Raw genomic sequence first — 22,500 nt, forward strand, 5'->3', positions numbered from 1 at the left:
GCTTTATAGGTCGTCTTAGGCCTTGCGATTCACCTTTATCCAAAAATATATCGAGATTTTTACATACATTTACTTGTTACTAATATAGTCTAGCCTTTGCTCTTCTTTAGATCCTTGTTTCACTCCGATAGTATAATTAAATCAGGTCGATGCAGAAGAAATGAATGCATTTCATACTATGATAAGAAAGTAAAAAAAAAACTAAAATCTAATTTGGATTATGTAAATCACTTATTCTACTGGATCTTACGGGCCCTATTTATACACAACATCGTCAGGTCTGATCATAGAAAAGATTCTCTTCAAACGAACCAGCCTATCCTTTGTGTATGGGGCTTACGGTGGTTGAAACAAAGACACATTTGGTTGTGAATTCCAATGTAGCAGATAAAGGCATATTTCTACAGCCCAATCAATAGTTCAAGTCACACACTCCCATAATCCATTTTCTCTTCGAGAATTCCTTCAACTATTCATGTCATATCAAATAAATAATAGAATATTTGTAGTTGAAGAAAATATCCAAATACATGTCTTATTTTTTCAATAATCCATATTTGTAGCAATGAAATACTATTGTTCCTCCCCCAAGTAATAAGATAAATTATTGGTTACAATATAGCTATGGTCTATATTCTCTATAAAGGACCCGAAATGCCTTGCTTACGTATCATTAGGAAATGCATTAACATAAATACAGCAGTAAGAAGGGTAATACAAAGTGTGTAAACTATAAAAACAGGTCAAGTGAAGCCACCCACTAGCACTTCCGTAATAACTCTACCAAAGGCGATCCTATTACCGGAATAGCGTCCGGAACGCCTGTTACGATTTTGACTGCTTAATAACCAACTTGGTCCCGAGGTGAGAATAACCTGTTACGCCAAAAGATGCGGTCAACACACCCAGAACCACGCCTGTAACCCAAGTTAATTCGCGAGGTTTTTTAAAACCACCAGTGAGATAGACACGAAATACGTGCAGGATCATCATTAAGACCATCATACTTGCCGACCATCGATGAACTGATCGGATTAACCAACCAAAGTTAGCTTCAGTCATTATGTATTGAACAGAAGCAAAAGCCTCAGTAACGGTTGGACGATAGTAAAAAGTCATAGCAAATCCTGTAGCTACTTGTACCAAAAAACAAGTAAGCGTAATTCCTCCTAGACAATAAAATATGTTAACATGAGGAGGAACATATTTACTAGTTATATCATCTGCAATCGCCTGAATTTCGAGGCGCTCTTCAGACCAATCATAGACTTTATTGAGATAGGTAAACCAAGAGGACCCCCGAGAACCGTATGTAGAATTTCATCTCGTACAGCTCAAACAAAAACAACCAAGTAATAGCTGAAACGGATATGGAATAGAAAGTTTGAAACTTCTTAATCTTTTCATTCAATTTTATCTGAAGACACAAAAGAGTGAAAATCCGAAAGCTCTTTTTTGTAGTTGTAATTATAATGCCAAAAAATCAAGTCGGCGCAGTCGTCTTTATGTTGATCGTTACAGGCCTCTTGAATCTTCTATTTACCTACTTATTTATTTTTCTTTGCTTTGATTTGTTCTTTGTATGAAATGTGGCTTTATTCTTGTTTTCTTTCTTTTTGATAGGAATTCTCTTGTTAAGACCCTATGAATCAATTGAAACTTCAGATTCATACCAGAACCGCGATGATTCAATAAAACCTTCAAACTAAGTCCAAAGATTCTTTGAGTAAGAACCATTGGATCATCACTTATTCAATCAATAGAATAGATATAATAAAAAAAAATACAAAGAAAAGAAAGGTTTGTCCTTTGATCAAAATAAGCATAAACTAAATGAGAGTTTGAAAGAATAAAAAATCTTTCGATTTATAAATAATATAACTCTTTCTTTGAATTTTTTTTTGAGTCCGGCCACGAGGTTTGAATATTAAGTATGAATCATAGTTCAAATACTTTGTGATCCATTTCATATATTCCGTGCTCCAGATACTAGAATGACTATCCGACGGGATAAAACTATCTCGATCAAGATGACAGACCCATTTTCTGTACTATCAATAGGATCAATTATAACAAGTCACACACTCATATTCCGGAAATACAGAAACAAATAAATTTCGCGGTCGAACTACCGAAATAGAATGGGGCTAAAAAAATCCGAGAACTAAAAGTTTCACTTTTTGTATTGAAAAGCGAGGCTTCGTGATTCTTGTGAATCTAATTCATTGAAATTCCATCCAGTAAAACGGAAGAATTATAAATCTCCAAAATAATAGATAAGAATATCGCAAATAAAGCCATTGCGACACCCATCAAAGGTCGTTCCCCATCCAGGGCTACCTTACCATATTCGAATTCAATGGTTTCAAAAAATCCCCTACAACAGTTCGTCTTGGACCAGATCTAGAACTACCCTCAACGGTTTGTGTAGCCATAAATCTTATTTTGTATTCAGTGAGATCTGTTGACTTTGTATATCATTCCGCTGTAAATAAACAATCTTATCATAGACCCATTGTGATCTTGAAATTATATAATAATGGAAACAGCAACCTTAGTCGCCATCTCTATATCTGGTTTACTTGTAAGTTTTACTGGGTACGCCTTATATACTGCTTTTGGGCAACCCTCTCAACAATTAAGAGATCCATTCGAGGAACACGGGGACTAATTGAAGTAATGAGCCTCCCAATATTGGGAGGCTCATTACTCAATTGAATAATGAAAAAATCATTTCATTTTTTAGTTAGAATTTTAGGCGGTTCTCGAAAAAGATAGCGAAAAAATTATCCTAGAGTAGATACTAAGAGGAATGTATAAACCAATGCTTCCATAAATTCGATCGTGGTTTACAATTATAGCTTCCGTACCTGTTTATTTGGAATCATCTCCCGAATAAAATAAAGAAAGAACAAGAATCAAAGAAAAGGCAGCGATTTAAATCAAGATTTTCCAGCAGCCTATGGCAAATCACAAATAAGTAGAAGCGAAAATAACAAAGCAATCTTGCATCAGACTACTTGTCTTCTTGTAGTTGGATCTCAAGTTTTGGAATGCTCCAAATTCCCTTGAGCATCAAATCTGGATCAATACCGGCAAAAACATCTCTGAACAGGGTTCTAGCACCATGCCAAATGTGTCCGAAGAAGAAAAGCAAGGCAAACGAAGCATGCCCAAAAGTAAACCAACCCCTCGGACTGCTACGAAAAACACCATCGGATTTCAAAGTAGCACGATCTAATTCAAAAATTTCACCCAATTGAGCACGTCTAGCATATTTTTTCACAGTAGCAGGATCACTATAACTCACTCCATTGAGTTCGCCGCCATAGAACTCAACAGTTACACCTACTTGTTCGACACTATACTTTGATTCTGCCCTTCTAAAGGGACATCCGCTCTAACAATTCCGTCTCCGTCTACCAAAACAACCGGAAATGTTTCAAAAAAGTAGGCATACGACGTACAAAAGTTCACGCCCGTCTTTATCTCTAAAGATAGGGTGCCCTAACCACCAACAGCTATTCCATCCCCGTTGTCCATTGAACCCGCTCTGAATAATCCTCCTTTTGCCGGATTATTGCCAATGTAATCATAAAAAGCTAATTTTTCAGGAATTTTAGACCAAGCTTCTGATAAACTTTGATTTTCGGCTAACCCAGCACTAACCCTTCGATATATTTCTTGCTGGAAGTATCCTTGATCCCATTGATAACGAGTAGGACCAAATAATTCGATGGGGGTAGTTGCTGAACCATACCACATAGTTCCGGCAACAACAAAGCTGCAAAAAGACAGCAGCTATACTACTGGAAAGGACGGTTTCAATATTTCCCATACGTAATCCTTTGTATAAACGTTGGGGCGGGCGGACACTAAGATGGAATAAGCCCGCTAATATGCCCAATGTCCCTGCTGCAATATGATGAGAGGCTATTCCTCCCGGAACAAAAGGATCAAAACCTTCACGCCCCGCCGGATTTACAGGTTGGACCTTGCCAGTTAGTCCATAAGGGTCCGACACCCATATTCAGGACCATACAATCCTGTTACATGAAATGCGCCAAAGCCAAAGCAAGCCACTCCTGAGAGAAATAAATGAATTCCAAAAATCTTGGGCAAATCAAAGAAGGTTTTCCTGTGCGCTCATCACAAAAATTTCTAGATCCCAATATACCCAATGCCAGATAGCTGCCAAGAAGCACAAGCCAGAAAACACAATATGTGCTCAGCCACACCTTCGTAACTCAAATACCCGGATTTGTTATAGTCCCCCTGTAATACTCAACCGCCCCATGAATTGGTTATTCCTAAACGAGTCATGAAGGGTATAACGAACATACCTTGTCTCCACATTGGATCAAGAACGGGATCGGAGGGATCAAAACAGCTAATTCATATAGAGCCATTGAACCGGCCCAACCAGCAACCAGAGCCGTATGCATTATATGAACAGAAAGCAAGCGACCGGGATCATTCAATACGACAGTATGAACACGATACCAAGGCAAACCCATGGAAATACCCCTTTATCAACGAAAAATAGACACTATGTAACTTTATTGCATTGGAATACCTCCCCTTTTCGGTGGATTCTTTCGGAGAAAGGATTAATATTTGTTCTATTCCATTAGTAATTAAGGGAAGAATTCGGCTCAGAAGAAAAAAGAGAAGCAGATCTATTCTATACCCGATAAGTATCAATACGCAATGGGGGTTGATCCTATTTTTTATGAATGAACGCATCCCTATTTGTTCGTCATTCAAAGGACCTATTGGTAAAATTCTCTTTCATTCATTCTGTCTTTCTTTATTTTATGGCCTTATTCTATCTATGTATAAAATATGAGGCCAATATTATTAAGACCATTATTACGCTTCCAGATCAAAGTGAAATATAGTATTTAATTCTTTTTCTTTCCTTTAATGCCTATTGGTGTTCCAAAAGTTCCTTTTCGAAATCCGGGAGAGGAAGATGCAGTTTGGGTTGACGTATAGTGCGACTTGTCAAATATATTGGGTCATATAGGATTCCCCGTTCTCTCCTTGATCGAGATATCCTCTGTTTCGCCCCAAAAAGATTGATTGAATTATCAAAAATTTGTAGCGCGAAGTGTAATGAAGTGCAATTAGAGATCCATTTCATTTTTTTGGGGGGGTATCCAGATTAATATTTTCAATTAGACTGATTTATGGTTGGCTTGGTTGGACCGAAAAAATGAAGCATCCAGGCTCCGTTTAGAAAAAACCCAATTGGTAATACATTTATGATTACCACCTATATCATAATCATAAATCTTTTTTATTTACAAATTCGAAATAGAAATAAGAACGATTTCAAACTATTAATCAATCGAATAATATGAGAAATACGTTGAATATTTGGCGGAAAACATGAAAGAAAAAGGAATTAAATTAAAATAAAAAAGGAAATGAAATCATAGCAAAAGATGTGGTATTGGGTCATTTGTCCTATATGCGCAAATCAAAATCAGGCGGATCTTTACTCAGGTAGAGCATAAACCTAAAAAAATTGAATAAAAAATTGATGAAACCCATTCAGGAACAAGAAAATGACATCATGATTTGGATTGAATCCCAATGAAAAAAAATAGATCAATGAAAAGTTTGTGCGATAAGTTTAGCGAATTTTTTCTATATTATAGATTATAGGAAAACGGGCCAAAACTTATCTTTCTTTAATTTCATTTTGAATTTCATTTTATTTTTAAAATGTAAGAAAAAGCCCCTTCGTTAGAAATTAGAAGTTAGAAAAGGCACACTAGAAAAAACGAAGGATGGCTGGAATCTACACATTGATTTTTTTTTCGCAATTTTTGTTGAACCGTATGCATCAAAAGGTGCCTGTACGGCTACTAAGGGATACAATTTTATCCTAATCAACCGACTTTATCGAGAAAGATTACTTTTTTTAGGCCAAGAGGTTGATAGCGAGATCTCGAATCAACTTATTGGTCTTATGGTATATCTCAGTATAGAGAATGATACCAAAGATCTGTATTTGTTTATAAACTCTCCTGGCGGATGGGTAATACCGGGTAGCTATTTATGATACTATGCAATTTGTGCAACCAGATGTGCATACAATATGCATGGGATTGGCTGCTTCAATGGGATCTTTTCTCCTGGCCGGAGGAGAAATTACCAAACGTCTAGCATTCCCTCACGCTCGGCGCCAATGAGTTTTTTTATTTGATGGAAAGAAAAAAGAAGACTATGCCTTCGCCCTATGAAATATGAATTAGTAAGTAATAATAGCATGGCACTTCGAATTCGATATGAAATTTTTTTGATTTCTTTTTTTTTTCAAAACATTAGATTATGTATCGAAAGAGTAGTATGAGAGAAAGGGCATTTCCAATTTTATCTTAGCTTTCGTGGGCCCATCTCAGCGTCACAAACTTTTTCTTTTCACACAGAGGCTATTAACAATATTTATAACAATATTTATGTTATAAAATAAAAAGTACGAAAAAAAAAAAGACTATTTTTTCTTTCTTTTGAAAAAAAAAAAGAAACTTTAGGATTGCTGAATTACAGACGAAATAAATATATAAAGCAACGGAGCCATCATAGTATTTTGAACTTTTCGAAAAAAAAAAAAAAAAAGAAGGGTGGTAATTGGATTATTTAGTGATCTGGGTCTAATAGACGCTCTCTATATTTTCTCTTTTCTTTTTCGATGAAAGAAAAAGAATTCCATTGGAAAGCCGTATGCAATGCACAAAAATGCCTGTACGGTTGTTCAATTCTATCTTTTTTCTTATTATTCTTTAGCTATTTTAGCTATTCTTCTCACCTCATTATGTGAGTTAGAAGAACCTTTTATTATGTTATATCATCAGGGTAATGATCCATCAACCTGCTAGTTCTTTTTATGAGGCACAAACAGGAGAATTTATCCTGGAAGCGGAAGAACTACTGAAACTTCATGAAAGCCTCACAAGGGTTTATGTACAAAGAACAGGCAAGCCCCTATGGGTTGTATCCGAAGACATGGAAAGAGATGTTTTTATGTCAGCAACAGAAGCCCAAGCTCATGGAATTGTGGATCTTGTAGCGGTTAAATAAGTTAAATAACAAATAGCAATAGCAACGATTTAACACCAATCCACAATTTTATTAAGATTGATTTAATCCCTCTTCTTCCTTTCCTTCTTAACTTAAGCCTAAGGGGTTAATATTTTATTAATCTATTAAATAGAAAAAGAAGTAATTCAGAATCATCTGGTTAGGATCGATCTAAACCAGTCTATTATGTATATGATTCAGTATGCCAACTATTAAACAACTTATTAGAAATGCAAGACAGCCAATTAGAAATGTCACGAAATCCCCTGCTCTTGGGGGATGTCCTCAGCGCCGAGGAACATGTACTAGGGTGTATGTGCGACTTGTTCAGATCATGGGCTGAGAAAAAAGAAACAACTTTTTCAGTATCAACGATCCATACCAGTGAATAGAATGGGGTTCGTCCGTTCACTATCTAAAAAAGATAGATCTACCATATCCTTCTATTGTGTATGAAATTTATGGTTTCCATTGGCGCAAATCCAATCTTGGAATTTAAGATGAGAAAAAATTCCCCATTGGTAGCAAATGCTTATCCATTAAGCGGGGAAAATCCTATTTAAAAGCAAAAAGATTATGCTTCGACTCTTGCAAAGAACGGACTAACAGGGTCAGCTGCCCAATTAATCCTCATCCTTACATACCGTTACTGTATAAGATAGATCTCGTTGTGAAAGATCTATTACTGGAAAATTTATGAGTAGAGCCGAAGAGTGTGAACTGTACAAGTTACCAATTAAATGAAGGAATGAGCTCCGGTGTATAGAGAGGACCTCACCGTTTAAGAAGTAACCATAGAAACGATGGAACCCACTATTTATTTATCCATTTCTATTTACTCCTTTATTTTAGTTAATATGCTTTTTTTGATACCTAGTATCAATACAATTTCTTATTTCAAGGCGAAATGAAATGCCTAGAAAAAAGGAAAAATCGTGGTCAGGACAGTTAGAGTAGCAAAAGCCATTGGAATTTTATTTTATACATTGGAAGAATCCGTTTTGTTATTAATAGACTAGAAAAGAATAACTGAAAGAAAGAATTAGTTATTCATCAAAATTTCTTTTATTCAATGACCAGAATTAAACGGGGATATATAGCTCGTAGACGTCGAAAAAAAATTAGTTTATTTGCATCAAGCTTTCGAGGGGCTCATTCAAGACTTACTCGAACTATTACTCAACAAAGAATAAGAGCTTTGGTTTCGGCTCATCGGGATAGAGATAGGAAAAAAAGGGATTTTCGTCGTTTGTGGATCACTCGAATAAATGCAGTAATTCACGGAGTGGGGTATCTTATAGTTATAGTAGATTAATACACAATCTGTACAAGAAACAGTTGCTTCTGAATCGTAAAATACTTGCACAAATAGCTATCTCAAATAGGAATTGTCTTTATATGATTTCCAACGAGATTAGAAAATAAGGAGATCGGAAGGAATCCAACGAAATGCTTTAAATGAAATGGGGTTCCCTCGAGAATGAACTCGGGGAAGGTAGAGTAGAAATTAATATGATAAAAAATTCTGATTCTGATAAGGTTCTGATAAGGTCATCAAAACAAGATGAGCGAAGGCGCTCAATAAAAAATATTTTTTCTTCCCCAACCGGATTCGATTCTTTTGAAGGGGTAAGCCTATTTATTTCTGGTTCTAAGAGCAGTAGTTCTAGTGGTCGACTCGCTTCTTTCAAACTGTTTCTCATTATTAAGAAAGGGTAACGAAGATAAAATACGAGCTTGTTTTATAGCAATAGTAATTAATCGTTGTTGTTTTAAGGTCAATCTATTTACTCGCCTAGATAATATTTTCCTTGTTCACTAATAAATCGACTAATTAAACTCATGTTTCTATAATCAATTCGATCCCCGATTGGATCGAGGGGCAAACGCCTGAAAAGATCGCTTGGATTTAAGAAAGAGTCGCTTGGATTTATCCATGATTTCTTTATTCCTTATTTCTAAAAGAATCCTATCCTATCTCTATTTCTAAAATCCTATTTTGAAAATTCAAATTATAAATTAATATAATAAATAGGATTTGGTTTGTTTATTTATTATTGTTTATTTTATTATTATTTATCATTTAAATATATAATTTAAATATATATAAATAAAAATAAAAATATATTAATAATATAGAAATAATATTAATAATATAGAAAGAAAATATGCGTTATATATAACTAATTCTATACTTATACTTAATATATTATATACCTAATGTCATATTTTCATATTCTCGGTAAGTGGTGACATACGAGCACTTGATTCGATTTATTTCTTTATCTCCCCGTGAATTGTATGTTTGTAACAATAGGGACAGAATTTCTTCAATTCCAATCGACTGGGCGTATTGTGTCGATTTTTTTGAGTAATATACCTGGAAATACCCGTTGATTCCTTATTAACGCCGTTTCGAACACAACTGGTACATTCCAAAATAATCGTTACTCGGACATCTTTACTCTTGGCCATGAACCTCCTTTGAGTTTTTAATTCACCCAACTTTTCTATTTTCCGATCAAAAGCGAAGAAGAAAGGAATGAAAAAAAAAGAAATAAAAGTTGCTAACTCAAAACCAAATCTTGAAAGATTTTGTTGCAATCAATATAGTAAATCAATATAGATTTAGAGTAATAGTAAATAATAAGAATAAGTAATACAACGATTTCGAACTCTATTTAGAATCAAACCACCGTACGGTATTTTCTTTAAGTATCTTGTAGGATACTGTTGTTCCAGCCACATTTCTCTTTTCGCTCTACTAGTAATTTAATTGGAGCTTGAACCCGAGTTTCGGTGAGGTTGAATCTACTTTTTCGTTCTACCTTCCTTATTTATTTTATCTAATTCTTATCTAATTCGAAAAAAAACTAAAAAAGGGGGCGAGAGTAGTCACAGATATTTGATTGTATCTCGATCTAATCTTTTCGCCCGTCCGCAGCAATAACTAGAATTAAAAAAGGGAATGTTAACGCATCCGGGAAGAAACGATTGATCTCTATTAATAAACCCGCTAAAGAACCGAACCAGAGAGTACTTAGTACCGGTGCTACGGAAAGATATGTTTTTAGATCTCGCATTTAAAATCCTCCTTCTTTATCGTATTACATTATGGTAATACATATATAATCGCATGTATGTGTGGTTAAAGACCACTTGGATTTGTCTATTTGTACCCGGAATTCCTAATTCAAATTAAAATGTACAATGATTCGATAGATAAGATTTTCCCTTTCTTAAAACAGCAAAACAAAATAGGTCCCTTTCCGCCTGAGAATTCCCGCTAAAAATATTCATTTATTATTCATTATATGGTTGTTATATGATATGAGACCAAAAGAAATGGAAAGATCCGTTTTGTATATCAATAGATGAAATAAGGGTGTGGAAAACAAGACAGGGATTCTCTACAATGACATTGTAGGCCAATTGAAAGGGATGTAGCGCAGCTTGGTAGCGCGTTTGTTTTGGGTACAAAATGTCACAGGTTCAAATCCTGTCATCCCTACCTATTACTTCTCCTTTGAGCAGTAACGAGGGAGTCGTTTTAGATTGATTAAAATTAAGCATACATAATCTATCATTTTCTCATATTATATATGATATATGATAGTATAGTTGTGCGCGATGTATTGGGGTTATAAAGTAAATCCTCTTTTTTACAGTCTTATTTATTATGATAAGAAAGCGCTCTTAGTTCAGTTCGGTAGAACGTGGGTCTCCAAAACCCAATGTCGTAGGTTCAAATCCTACAGAGCGTGATTCCGCTCTTGTTAGGTCGAAAATTACACCGAACTGAAAAAAAAAAATTGAACAACAATTCGAATTTGACCTCCTTGGATTAAATTATAAAATTCAAATTATTAAATAAATTGAAATTCAAAATTTAAAATTAAAGGGTCAGTCAAAAAAGGTATGTTAATTAATCCAAAAAGGTATGTTAATTAATCAAAGGTCCAACTGATCACCACGTCTGTATTGTAAATATGCGGTTACGAATAATCCAGCCAAAGTAATAGGAATTAGACCTAAGACGATTCCAAATAGAAAAACTTCAATCATTTCAATTTATTTGAAAGGAGAAAAAGAAAGGTAATATCTATCCCTAAATATTAATTTCTATTGCCCATGAATATCAATACCTAATAATTGATAATTAACACGGTAAGGAGCTAGAGAATATATGGAATAGGACAGAAAGCTTTGTTTTTATGAATTGTTCGTTCATTGAATTAATTTTCAAATAAGTCGTATCTTACTCAGACCAATAAATAAAGCTGAGGTTATAGTTAAAGCCGCTAGTAAAAAACCGAAATAACTAGTTATAGTAGGCATGAAGGAGCTAAATGAAATATGTTCTTTTTATACATATGTTTATAAAGCACTTACCTAAGTTTCAATTTTTAAACGAGAGGGGGATAAGCAAAAATACCAATTGAAATAATAAGTTCAATTGAAATTTTTTGCTTCATCAATCATTATAAACGGTATTCACAAAAATAGAGCGGCAGGACAAGAGTAGAAAAGAAAAAGAAATCGATTCATCATCTTTGTAGTTAGGTCAAGAAAAAACCTTTGGATCTAATACAAGAATACAAGAAAGGCTACCTCACAAATATTGATTAGTAGAATTTTTTTTATTCCTTGCTCTTTTTTTTATCTATATCTAATACTATCGACTACTCTTACTTGTTACTCGATGACTAATCAATTCCTTAAAATAAAAAAAACAGGGCTTCCAACAAAAAACAAAACCTCTTGTGCAACTACGGAAAAAAGTCAATTTTTATATTTCGCATCTAATTGACTTGCGGAAATATGATAATTTCCTTCATGAATTATTATAAACCAACTCGTTGGATTCACGGGTTACCTGATCCGCCGTTTCTAGGCCCAAGCCAATACCTCCAGGAATTTGAGGAATTTTCTATTGCATGATACCTGGTTATACATCGACAAGCAAGAAGAAGAAAGAAATTATCTAGCACTTCACGTCGATATACTGTTTGAAATTGCGTTGCTGTGTCAGAAGAAGGATAGCTATACTGATTCGGTATACTCTAAAAATACCTTTGGTACAATATTGACGATCTCACAAAGATTGAGTTTTGGTGAATTCCATTTACTGATCCATCTTTTACGGAATCGATCCCTACAAGAATATGTGGAGCTCGGCATGTCTGGAAGCACAGGAGAACGTTCTTTTGCTGATATTATTACCAGTATTCGATACTGGGTCATTCATAATATTACTATACCTTCCCTATTCATCGCGGGTTGGTTATTCGTCAGCACAGGTTTAGCTTATGATGTGTTTGGAAGCCCTCGTCCAAACGAGTATTTTACAGAGAGCCGACAAGGAATTCCATTAATAACTGGCCGTTTTGATTCTTTGGAACAACTCGATGAATTTAGTAGATCTTTTTAGGAGGACCCAATGACCATAGATCGAACCTATCCAATTTTTACAGTGCGATGGTTGGCTGTTCACGGACTAGCTGTACCTACCGTTTCTTTTTTGGGGTCAATATCAGCAATGCAGTTCATCCAACGATAAACCTAATTCGAATTAATTATAGAGCTATGACACAATCAAACCCGAACGAACAAAATGTTGAATTGAATCGTACCAGTCTCTACTGGGGGTTATTACTCATTTTTGTACTTGCTGTTTTATTTTCCAATTATTTCTTCAATTAAGAAAAAAAAGAGTAGTAGAATACTAAATAATAGTAGGAATTATCTTATCCCATTCGGAAGGATTGTATCTCATAATTATCTATGACTGTTTATGTCTTTAGCATGACCACTTGATGAAATGCGGAGGGAAGCGGGATAAATGGCCGATACTACTGGAAGGATTCCTCTTTGGATAATAGGTACGGTAACTGGTATTCCTGTGATCGGTTTAATAGGTATTTTCTTTTATGGTTCATATTCTGGATTGGGTTCATCCCTGTAATATGGAATAATGGATAATGGGACGAACTAAGTTATAGGCATGAAAGTGTAAGAACTCAACGGGGCCCGCCTCCTCTTTCTTTGTCTGATTCGCGAGGAAGGGTCCCGTTGAATTCTTAATGATCATGATCATTATATTTTGGTCGTATAAATGACAACAAATGGATCACTTTTCCGATGATTTTTTGAAAAATGAACTCAATTTCAATTAATTGATTCATAGCATCTGCTCTTCGATAGTATCTATCGATACTTTCAAGGTTAGAAGAAAAAAAGGAATCACTCAATTGGATGACACAATATATATTTAATATTTCTTTTTTTTCTGTCGACCAGATATCAATCAAACCTTTTCTAGACTAGTCTAACCTTACTCGATTTATTTTAGTATTTCATCAAAGTTTGAAATTATTTTATAAGTTTATCGCCTTGATTCTATTTTATCAAAAAAATCGGTAAGGATTCCTTCTCTTTTTTGGTTGTCCATTACTTAGTATATTATACTTATTTCGACTTATTTTATACTTATTATATTATCCTTATTACTTATTCTATTATAAGTAAATCGAAAAATAAAGGGTTCTGAAAAATCAGGAAAAATCGAAACTAAGAATAGAAATCTTTGACGAACGGGTCCCGTAATTGTTATTATTTCGACACAAGAAAGGAATTTTACACCTTTTCTTGTGTCGAAGGCTAAAAGACGAAGAATACTCCTGTAATTATTTGTTCCCCTCATTTATCCTTCCTTTCTATTCTCCACTTACTTATCTTATGTTTAGTATCTACTCAAATTGAATTTAGAAAACAAAACGATTCTGTAACATTTTAATCTGACACTGACAATAGGAATATAATTACCCCCCCCAATTTAGTCAATTTAGATTGAAAAAGAAAAAAAGAGGTAAAGACAAATAGTCTTCTTCACAATATACATATTTTGTTTTGAATGCGGTAAAAGCAATTCCTAGAAAGAATAGAAACAAGCAAAAGACTTTTCATCCTTTTTTTCATTATACCTAACCTAATTGCCAGGAAGAATTTGTTCTTTTTTACAAATTTGATGTTGATAAATCCACAGATCTAGAAATTCATTTCGGACACTTGAACCTTCTCAAACTGTTTCTTTTTAAGAACCAAAAAGATTTGTGCAAAAACAATAGATGCCAAGAAGAACAAAAGACCTTGGACGCGTAGTGGGTCTTGAAGTACTATTTCTGCATCCCCCTGACCAAATCCACCCACATTAGGATTAATTGTTAATGGTTGATCGAGTTTGATAGATTCACCCTCTGAAACAAAAGTTCTGGTCCTGGGGATAATATCAACCACTTGATGTCCATCAAGGCATCCGTTATGGTTATTTCGTACCCCCTTTTTCTTTTCGTATGATTTTGCTTACTATACCTGCTGCCGTAGCATTATAAACAGTATTGTTACTTTTGTTCCCGTCAGGATAAATCTGGCCCCTTCCTGTTGTCGCCTACGTATATGGGATATTTTAAGAAATGAACATCCTTATTACTAGCAGGGTCTGGGGAAAGAATAGGAAAAGTGATTTCACTATATTTTTTACCAAGAACAGGACCTATCACAAGAATATTTTTCTTAGTGGGGCGGTAGTTCTGAAAAGACAGATTGTCTATCTTTTCTTTCATCTCGGGCGAAATATGATCAGGCAGGGCTAACTCAAACCCCTCTGCTAAAATAAGAACAGCACCCACATTCAAAGCCCCTTTCTTACCATTAGCAAGAACTTGTTTCAATTGCATATCATAAGGAATTCTAACAACCGCTTCAAATACAGTATCAGGAAGTACCACTTGTGGAACCTCAATATCCACGGGTTTATTCGCTAAATGGCAATTGGCACATACAATACATGATTGCTTCTCGTGGATTTTCATACCCCTGCTGCGCAAAAATGGGATATGCATTTGAAATGGAAGCCCCGGTTATTATATAGATCATGAGCGATACGGAAATGGATCGAGTAATCTCCTCCTTTATCCAAGAAAAAGTATTTCTAGTTTGCATGGTCCAATCATTGATCCCGAAAATTTCTACAATAAAATTAGGTAGGTCACTAGTATAGTTCCCTAGCCACGATTCTGCTATTTACTTTTACTGAAAACTGAAAAAAAAATGACTGAAACAGAGGAGAAATTGTATTCTCCTGATGGGTAGAAAGAGTAAAGTAAGTACGACTTTGCATGCTTTGCTTATCTCGAAAGTAAGAAAGATTATAATTGAATCCGTGAATCATTTTTCAGTCATTCATTGAATGATAAATAACTACAAGTGACGGAGATACACGATTTAAATAACGAAAGATCCAATATTTAAAAATTGTATCTAGAATGACTGGAAAGGTAGAAACAAGACCAGATATAATTTGATCATTATGAGCAAATCCAAAATCTTTGTATATAGAGCCAATCATTAGTTCCCAACCGTGGGGCGAATGAAATCCTATACATAAATCTGTTAATAAAAGAATAGAAAAAGCTTTTATTGTGTCGCTTAAATTATATAGGAATTCTTGAACCCAAGAGTTAAGAATAAGAAGTTCTTCATTCCCCAAAATAGAATAACCACTTAGAATAACGAAACAGATTAGATTGGTCGAGAAGTGCAAAATCGTATGGATATGATCCTCATTGTGCAGCTTGATCAATTGGATCGTTTCTTTTGGATTCTATACGAAGCTTTTGTAGATGTGTTTCCGGGTATTCTTTTATCATTTCGTCCAACAGGAAGAGTTCCTCTACTTCTATGAATTGTTCTAGAATACTCTTTTCTTGAATATCATTCAAAAAAGTTTCGGATTGCCTAGTATCCCACCAATTAGTAATCCAAGATTTCAGACTTTTATTAAATGAGAGAGATCCACCAGGGCAAAAATACTATAGATGCAAGATATAGAAGGGGAGTGAATGCTTTCTTTTTTGCCATTTTTTCATCTGTGAGTTGTTAATGAACCCACCTCATTCGTTGACTTTATGTGATCTAATCTTTCTATCAAGCATGCCTTTCATTATATTATAAAGTAGGGGCCCATGAATCTATTCTCTGTTTTTTTGATTCAGTGCTTAGCCCTTGAATCTAATTGAATCTAAAAAGAATACAGAATATAGAAAATAAGAATCCACTTTGAATTCGAATGAAATATATATATTATTATTATATTGATATTGTTATTGTTTCCAGATATCTCAATTGATCAAATTCGAAGCAATTGCCCTCTTTTGATAACTGCCCGAAAGAACCGCTTCAAATAATAAAGATTGTTCTATTCAGATTTTGAGACGAAGGAGCGCCCTGTCTATATCAAGATCGCAATCAAATATGTCGAAAATTTTCGCGGGTTATCTAAACTATATAGAGTCTAGAGTCCAGCAATAATTGAAAAAAAAAATTAGGAAAAATATTATGCTGATCAAAAATGAGTGACAAAAAAAGACAGAAAAGGTATCATTACGTTTATCATTATGTTATAAGAAAGAAATCCACTTGTTTAGTTCTTTAGTTCTTAAGGAGCACAAAAGAAAGGATAAAGGGAGGGCCGATTGAGAAAAGAAAAGTAGAAAATTTACAAGATATGATCTATCTGTATCTCACGTATCAACTCCAAATATTGCAAATAAAAAGCGAAAGTCTTTATTTCGAAATACTTTGATATATGAGATGAATCCAGTATTTCGATTTCTTGCTTATTTTGTTACTGAATTAAGTTGAGCGGTTTTACATTTACAGACGCATAAAAAACTATTTTTGTGGACAAAAAAAACTGTTTTTTTATGTTATGACTCTTCCGTATACGTCCGCTTTGGTTTGAATGGGCATTCTGAAGAAACTTCAGTTTAGTTCTGCTATAGAAAAAAGAGGATTCTTGGATTGAGCTTTTTCCTCCCGGCGAAAGCTTTTATTCTGCAATTCATTTCAAAGACTTCAATCGGTACACGCAAAAATAGGCCAATTCAGCAGCTTTTGTTCAATTTCGCGGGAGTCAAATTCTCATCAGTACGAGTCAAGGAACGGCCCCTGGCCTCTGATTTCCATATAAAGGACACGACGAGCATAAATACCCTCTTTAACTTCTATTCTGATGGACTGAATATCTTTCATAAGGAATCGTAGAAAGATGCGACGATTTTTTTTCCAGGAAAACCCCAACGAAAAATACATACTATTCCCTCTTTTCTATCGAATCGATCATAACCACTGCCTACATTCCAAAAATTGTGCACCACAAATAGGAACTAATAAAGAGGCCTGCGATCCCATAGAAAGACATCACGATTCCTTGTGGAAAAAAAACTATTTGCTGAGACGGAAATAAAGATATCAAATTCCTACCAAGATAACTAGAAGTTCCAACTAATAAAAACCTAATGAACCAAAAAAAGGATAAAGGCCCAGCAGAAATTGCTTGTTTTCGAGATCCACTATAAATTCTATCCATATAGATTCTGATCGCCAACTCATACATACTAGATCCAGTTGCATTTTATTCGAATTGAGAGAATAACCAAAAAAATTCGACTTTACTTTTTTTGTTTCCGAAGTAACTATCATCAACTAGGACTATTTTGATATGAACTTTTAGAAGGAATTCATCAAATTGCTTCGATCTAAAATCATCCTTTATATGATCGCCTATACGGATCTACTAGATATATAGACTTTAATTTCATACATCCGTTCGGTACCGATCCACTTGCTATAATTCATTTAACCCTATACCATGTTTACGTATGCATAAGAGGGCTTTTCATTTATGTTCGGTTCGGGTAAGCCGGATGTTCTACAATATTCTACTAAATAGGTATCCATGACATCTAAGTCTTGAAAAAAATAGATAAGATTTGGTCTTGGCCCCATCGAATCTAAAAATCTTAGTTTTTGAACATACAAAGATAAAGCCATTGCAATTGCCGGAAATACTAGGCCTACTAAAGGCACAAAAATAGAGGAAAACTGCTGAAAGTTGTCATAAAATGGGTACCTCAATTTAATATTTGTACCTGTTATTGTTATATTGTTTAGTTAGAAATATATCTTATAACGATTATATTATAATTGGTATATTATACTAATTATATCTAAATACTAAGTATATCTAAGCGAGTCTATATATCTAATAGATATCTAATAAGTGCAAGGAATGTAGAATTAAATAAAAGGACTTGCCCATCTTTTAAATCAAATAAAATAGGTGTATATGATAAGATAATCCACTTTCTTTATTATCTTACTTTATTCTTACTTTTCTTATTATTCTATTGTTCTTGTCTTCTAATTTGAATTTTTGAATTTACTAAAGAAAGAGTTTATTACAAATTGTCGAAAGATTCGATTCGTTAGAATCCGATCCAAGAACAGGGATTATTAGTAAAAATAGAATTTTCGGGAGATATAGAAAGATGCAAAACTCTATATTTCTATTCTATTTTTTCTCTATTTAAATTATATATACATACGCAATAGAGGAAGATAAAATTCGTTTTATTTGTCTCTCCAAATTTTCATTTCACAGAAGGAAAAATTCGCTTTTTATCTTGTTGCTAGAGGTTTACTCATTAGTAATATCGGATAATGATAATAATAATTATCCACATAATTTGTTTTTCGACAATTCCTTTTTTTGTCACAAAGTCAAAGCCCGCGTAATGGGCTTTGACTTTGATTCTGATAAACTAACTAACTACCTTTTCACTACAAATCAAAAAATTTCACTTAAGACTCTACTTGATTGAATTTTGATTCAACGGAAAAAAACCGTGGAGCTGAACTAACTCACTCAGAACACCTTTTAAAGGATTACGTGGTACGATTGGATCGAATAAACCCTTATGGAATAAATATTCAGCCGCCTGTGAACCTTCCGGTATTGTTTTATTCAATGTTTGCTCAATTACTCTTTTACCCGCAAATGCAATATAGGCATTGGGTTCAGCAATAATGATATCCCCCAACATACCAAAACTCGCGGTCACTCCACCAGTAGTAGGAGATGTAAATTGATACATAAAATAACTTTTTATTTGATTGATAATCATATAAAGCGGAAGATATTTTAGCCATTTGCATCAAGCTCAAACTTCCTTCTTGCATGCGTGCTCCTCCGGAAGCACACACTAGAATAAGAGGTAAAAAATTATTGGTAGCATATTCGATCAAACGGGTGATTTTCTCGCCTACTACGGATCCCATACTCCCCCCCATAAACTGAAAATCCATAACCCCGATTGCTATAGGAATACCGTTTAGTTGACCCGTGCCTGTTTGAATAGCCTCAGTTAATCCTGTCTTTCTTTGATAAAAGTCAATACGATCTTTATAAAGCTCTTCTTCAGACTGAAATTCAATGGGATCCAGAGAGATCATGTCTTCATCCATAGGACCCCAAGTGCCTGGATCAATCGAAAGTTCGATTCTATCTGAACTCCTCATTTTCAAATGATATCCACATTGTTCACAAATATTCATTTTTGAATTAAGCGATTTCTTATAATTTACTCCATAACAATTTTCGCATTCGCATTGAACCCACAAATCCTTGTATAGATCGAGATCATTAGAACTTTCTTTTAGAGTTAAATCATTACCATTTTCACGAGTTATTATATCGAAATTCTTGCCTTCACTACTATTTCCACCTTCGCCGCAAATGTAATTATAAATATAATTATCATTGGAATTGTCACTACCACTTAAAATGGAACTATCAATACAGATTTGAGAACGAAGATAAGAGTCAATACAACTATTAATGTGATTATTCCAACCATAGTTAGTATCATTATCATCCAAGTTAAAATGATAGTGGGACTCATCATTTTTCGATCCATTATTCATATAACTAGAATTATGATAACTATAAAAAACTTTCTAGTTCACTCAAAAAGAATGATCATTGTTAAGCTCAAAATTTGATTTTCACTATCAAAATATATGGAATAACGGTCCTGATTACTATCCCTAATTAAAAAGGTGTCATCAGAAATGAAATTCCGAATGTCTTTGACGTCAACTAAATGATCAACCTTACTGTAATAACTAGAGCTGTCACTACAATCATGAATGTTTTTATCCGTATCATTTCTAGTCAGGTCTTCGTTTACAGTAGTATTTTCAACAGGACCAAGGTGGCTATCCATTGATTTACTTAGCCCACATCTGTATTCTAATTCTCCCTTAGACAAGATCAAATTGAACCATGATTTTTCCATAGAGCTTTCTTGCCTCTATTTCCATGAAAGTACAGTAGATGAATAGTCATTCGATGAAAAATCAATTGAATATTTTATTTCCTATCAGAATACGCATACTAGATACAATCACTAGGGTTATTAACGAACAATGAGTGAATATTGAAGAAACGATTCCCTTTTGTGAGAACCTGGAGTAGCAGTTCATTATATATGATAGAGCTCTTTTTTCTTTTGAATTAGAAATATCAATTTTCAATTAGAAATAGTGATTTCCCCATGTTGTGTAAAATCCGCACTGAAAAAATGGAAAAAAGAAATTTTTCTCCTATCAAGAACCTTTTTCGTAAAATCTCGTCTACTAATACAATACAATAAGTTTCTATTCCAACACGGAGCCAAAAGGACAACATACAGGATGGGTAGAAGAAGTTGTGATGCTTGGCTCGATCCATGATCGAAACCGTGGTATATAGGATGAAAAGAATACACCAATCCTAAGGATCCATACATAGGATTAATTATGGACCCAGGAGAAAATTTGAGTTGTGTTTAGTCTTTTATTTTTGTATTTAAAATCTTGTATATCTAGATAAAATATATCTATCAAAATATAGACAATAGAATCAGCTCAATCCTTTTAGTAAAAGATTGGGCCGAGTTTAATTGCAATTCAACAAACCGACAGTAATTACTGGATTACAAAGTATCCATTGCTTCGAATTCAAATTTGATTTATCAAGCTGGTTTATCTAATTTATCCACTGCGTCGAATTCAAATTTGATCGCCTTCCATACTTCACAAGCAGCAGCTAGTTCAGGACTCCATTTGCTAGCCTCGCGGATAATTTCATTACCCTCGCGGGCAAGGTCACGTCCTCATTACGAGCTTGTACACATGCTTCTAAAGCTACTCGATTAGCTACGGCACCCGGTGCATTTCCCCAAGGGTGTCCTAAAGTTCCTCCACCGAATTGTAGTACGGAATCATCTCCAAAGATCTCGGTCAAAGCAGGCATATGCCAAACGTGAATACCCCCAAGCTACGGGCAGAACACCTGGCATGAAACCCAATCTTGAGTGAAATAAATACCACAGCTTCGATCTTTTCAATAAAATCATCACGTAGTAAATCAACAAAGCCCAAAGTTATGTCCCTTTCTCCTTCAAGTTTACCTACTACTGTACCAGCGTGAATATGATCTCCACCAGACATACGTAAAGCTTTAGCTAGTACACGAAAGTGCATACCATGATTCTTCTGTCTATCAATAACTGCGTGCATTGCGCGATGGATGTGAAGAAGTAGACCATTATCTCGGCAATAACGAGCCAAGCTAGTATTTGCAGTGAACCCACCTGTTAAGTAGTCGTGCATTACGATAGGAACTCCCAATTCTCTAGCACACGGCCCTTTTGATCATTTCTTCACATGTACCTGCAGTAGCATTCAAGTAATGCCCTTTGATTTCACCTGTTTCAGCCTGTGATTTATAAATTGCTTCGGCACAAAATAAGAAACAGTCTCTCCAGCGCATAAATGGTTGGGAGTTCACATTCTCATCATCTTTGGTAAAATCAAGCCCGCACGTAGACATTCATAAACTGCTCTACCGTAGTTCTTAGCGGATAACCCCAATTTAGGTTTAATAGTACATCCTAATAGGGGGCGACCATACTTGTTCAATTTATCTCTTTCAACCTGGATGCCATGAGGCGGGCCTTGGAAAGTTTTAACATAAGCAGTAGGATTCGCAGATCCTCTAGACGTAGAGCGCGCAGGGCTTTGAACCCAAATACATTACCCACAATGGAAGTAAACATGTTAGTAACAGAACCTTCTTCAAAAAGGTCTAAAGGGTAAGCTACATAACATATATATTGATCTTCTTCTCCAGGAACGGGCTCAATGTGGTAGCATCGCCCTTTGTAACGATCAAGGCTGGTAAGCCCATCGGTCCCACACAGTTGTCCATGTACCAGTAGAAGATTCAGCAGCTACCGCGGCCCTGCTTCCTCAGGCGGAACTCCGGGTTGAGGAGTTACTCGGAAGGCTGCCAAGATATCAGTATCTTTGACTTCATATTGAGGAGTATAATAAGTCAATTTATACTCTTTAACACCAGCTTTGAATCAACACTTGCTTTAGTCTCTGTTTGTGGTGACATAAGTCCCTCCTACAACTCATGAATTAAAATTCTCGCAACAACAAGGTCTACTCGATATAAAT

General features: G+C 34.8%; 2 non-coding genes and 7 pseudogenes across 2 annotated transcripts; 2 read left to right on the forward strand and 7 right to left on the reverse strand.

The window, feature by feature from the left end:
• Window positions 1-541: 541 nt before the first annotated feature.
• On the reverse strand, window positions 542-1,272 carry LOC128038490 (cytochrome b6-like; annotated as a pseudogene).
• A 1,739-nt stretch (window positions 1,273-3,011) lies between these two features.
• LOC128038489 (photosystem II CP47 reaction center protein-like) lies at window positions 3,012-4,765 on the reverse strand (annotated as a pseudogene).
• Window positions 4,766-10,529: 5,764 nt separating this feature from the next.
• On the forward strand, window positions 10,530-10,603 carry TRNAP-UGG (transfer RNA proline (anticodon UGG)). The gene has a single exon. It is a non-coding gene; the product is annotated as a tRNA-Pro (tRNA).
• Window positions 10,604-10,782: 179 nt separating this feature from the next.
• TRNAW-CCA (transfer RNA tryptophan (anticodon CCA)) lies at window positions 10,783-10,856 on the forward strand. The gene has a single exon. It is a non-coding gene; the product is annotated as a tRNA-Trp (tRNA).
• A 3,241-nt stretch (window positions 10,857-14,097) lies between these two features.
• LOC128038480 (cytochrome f-like) lies at window positions 14,098-15,093 on the reverse strand (annotated as a pseudogene).
• A 232-nt stretch (window positions 15,094-15,325) lies between these two features.
• LOC128038481 (chloroplast envelope membrane protein-like) lies at window positions 15,326-16,156 on the reverse strand (annotated as a pseudogene).
• Window positions 16,157-16,928: 772 nt separating this feature from the next.
• LOC128038488 (photosystem I assembly protein Ycf4-like) lies at window positions 16,929-17,946 on the reverse strand (annotated as a pseudogene).
• A 748-nt stretch (window positions 17,947-18,694) lies between these two features.
• On the reverse strand, window positions 18,695-20,356 carry LOC128038482 (acetyl-coenzyme A carboxylase carboxyl transferase subunit beta, chloroplastic-like; annotated as a pseudogene).
• A 544-nt stretch (window positions 20,357-20,900) lies between these two features.
• The window catches only part of LOC128038486 (ribulose bisphosphate carboxylase large chain-like), a 1,843-nt pseudogene continuing 243 nt past the window's right edge, over window positions 20,901-22,500 (reverse strand).

This window comes from Gossypium raimondii, unplaced genomic scaffold, assembly GCF_025698545.1.
Source record: "Gossypium raimondii isolate GPD5lz unplaced genomic scaffold, ASM2569854v1 Contig00289, whole genome shotgun sequence".
Lineage (NCBI taxonomy): Eukaryota > Viridiplantae > Streptophyta > Magnoliopsida > Malvales > Malvaceae > Gossypium > Gossypium raimondii.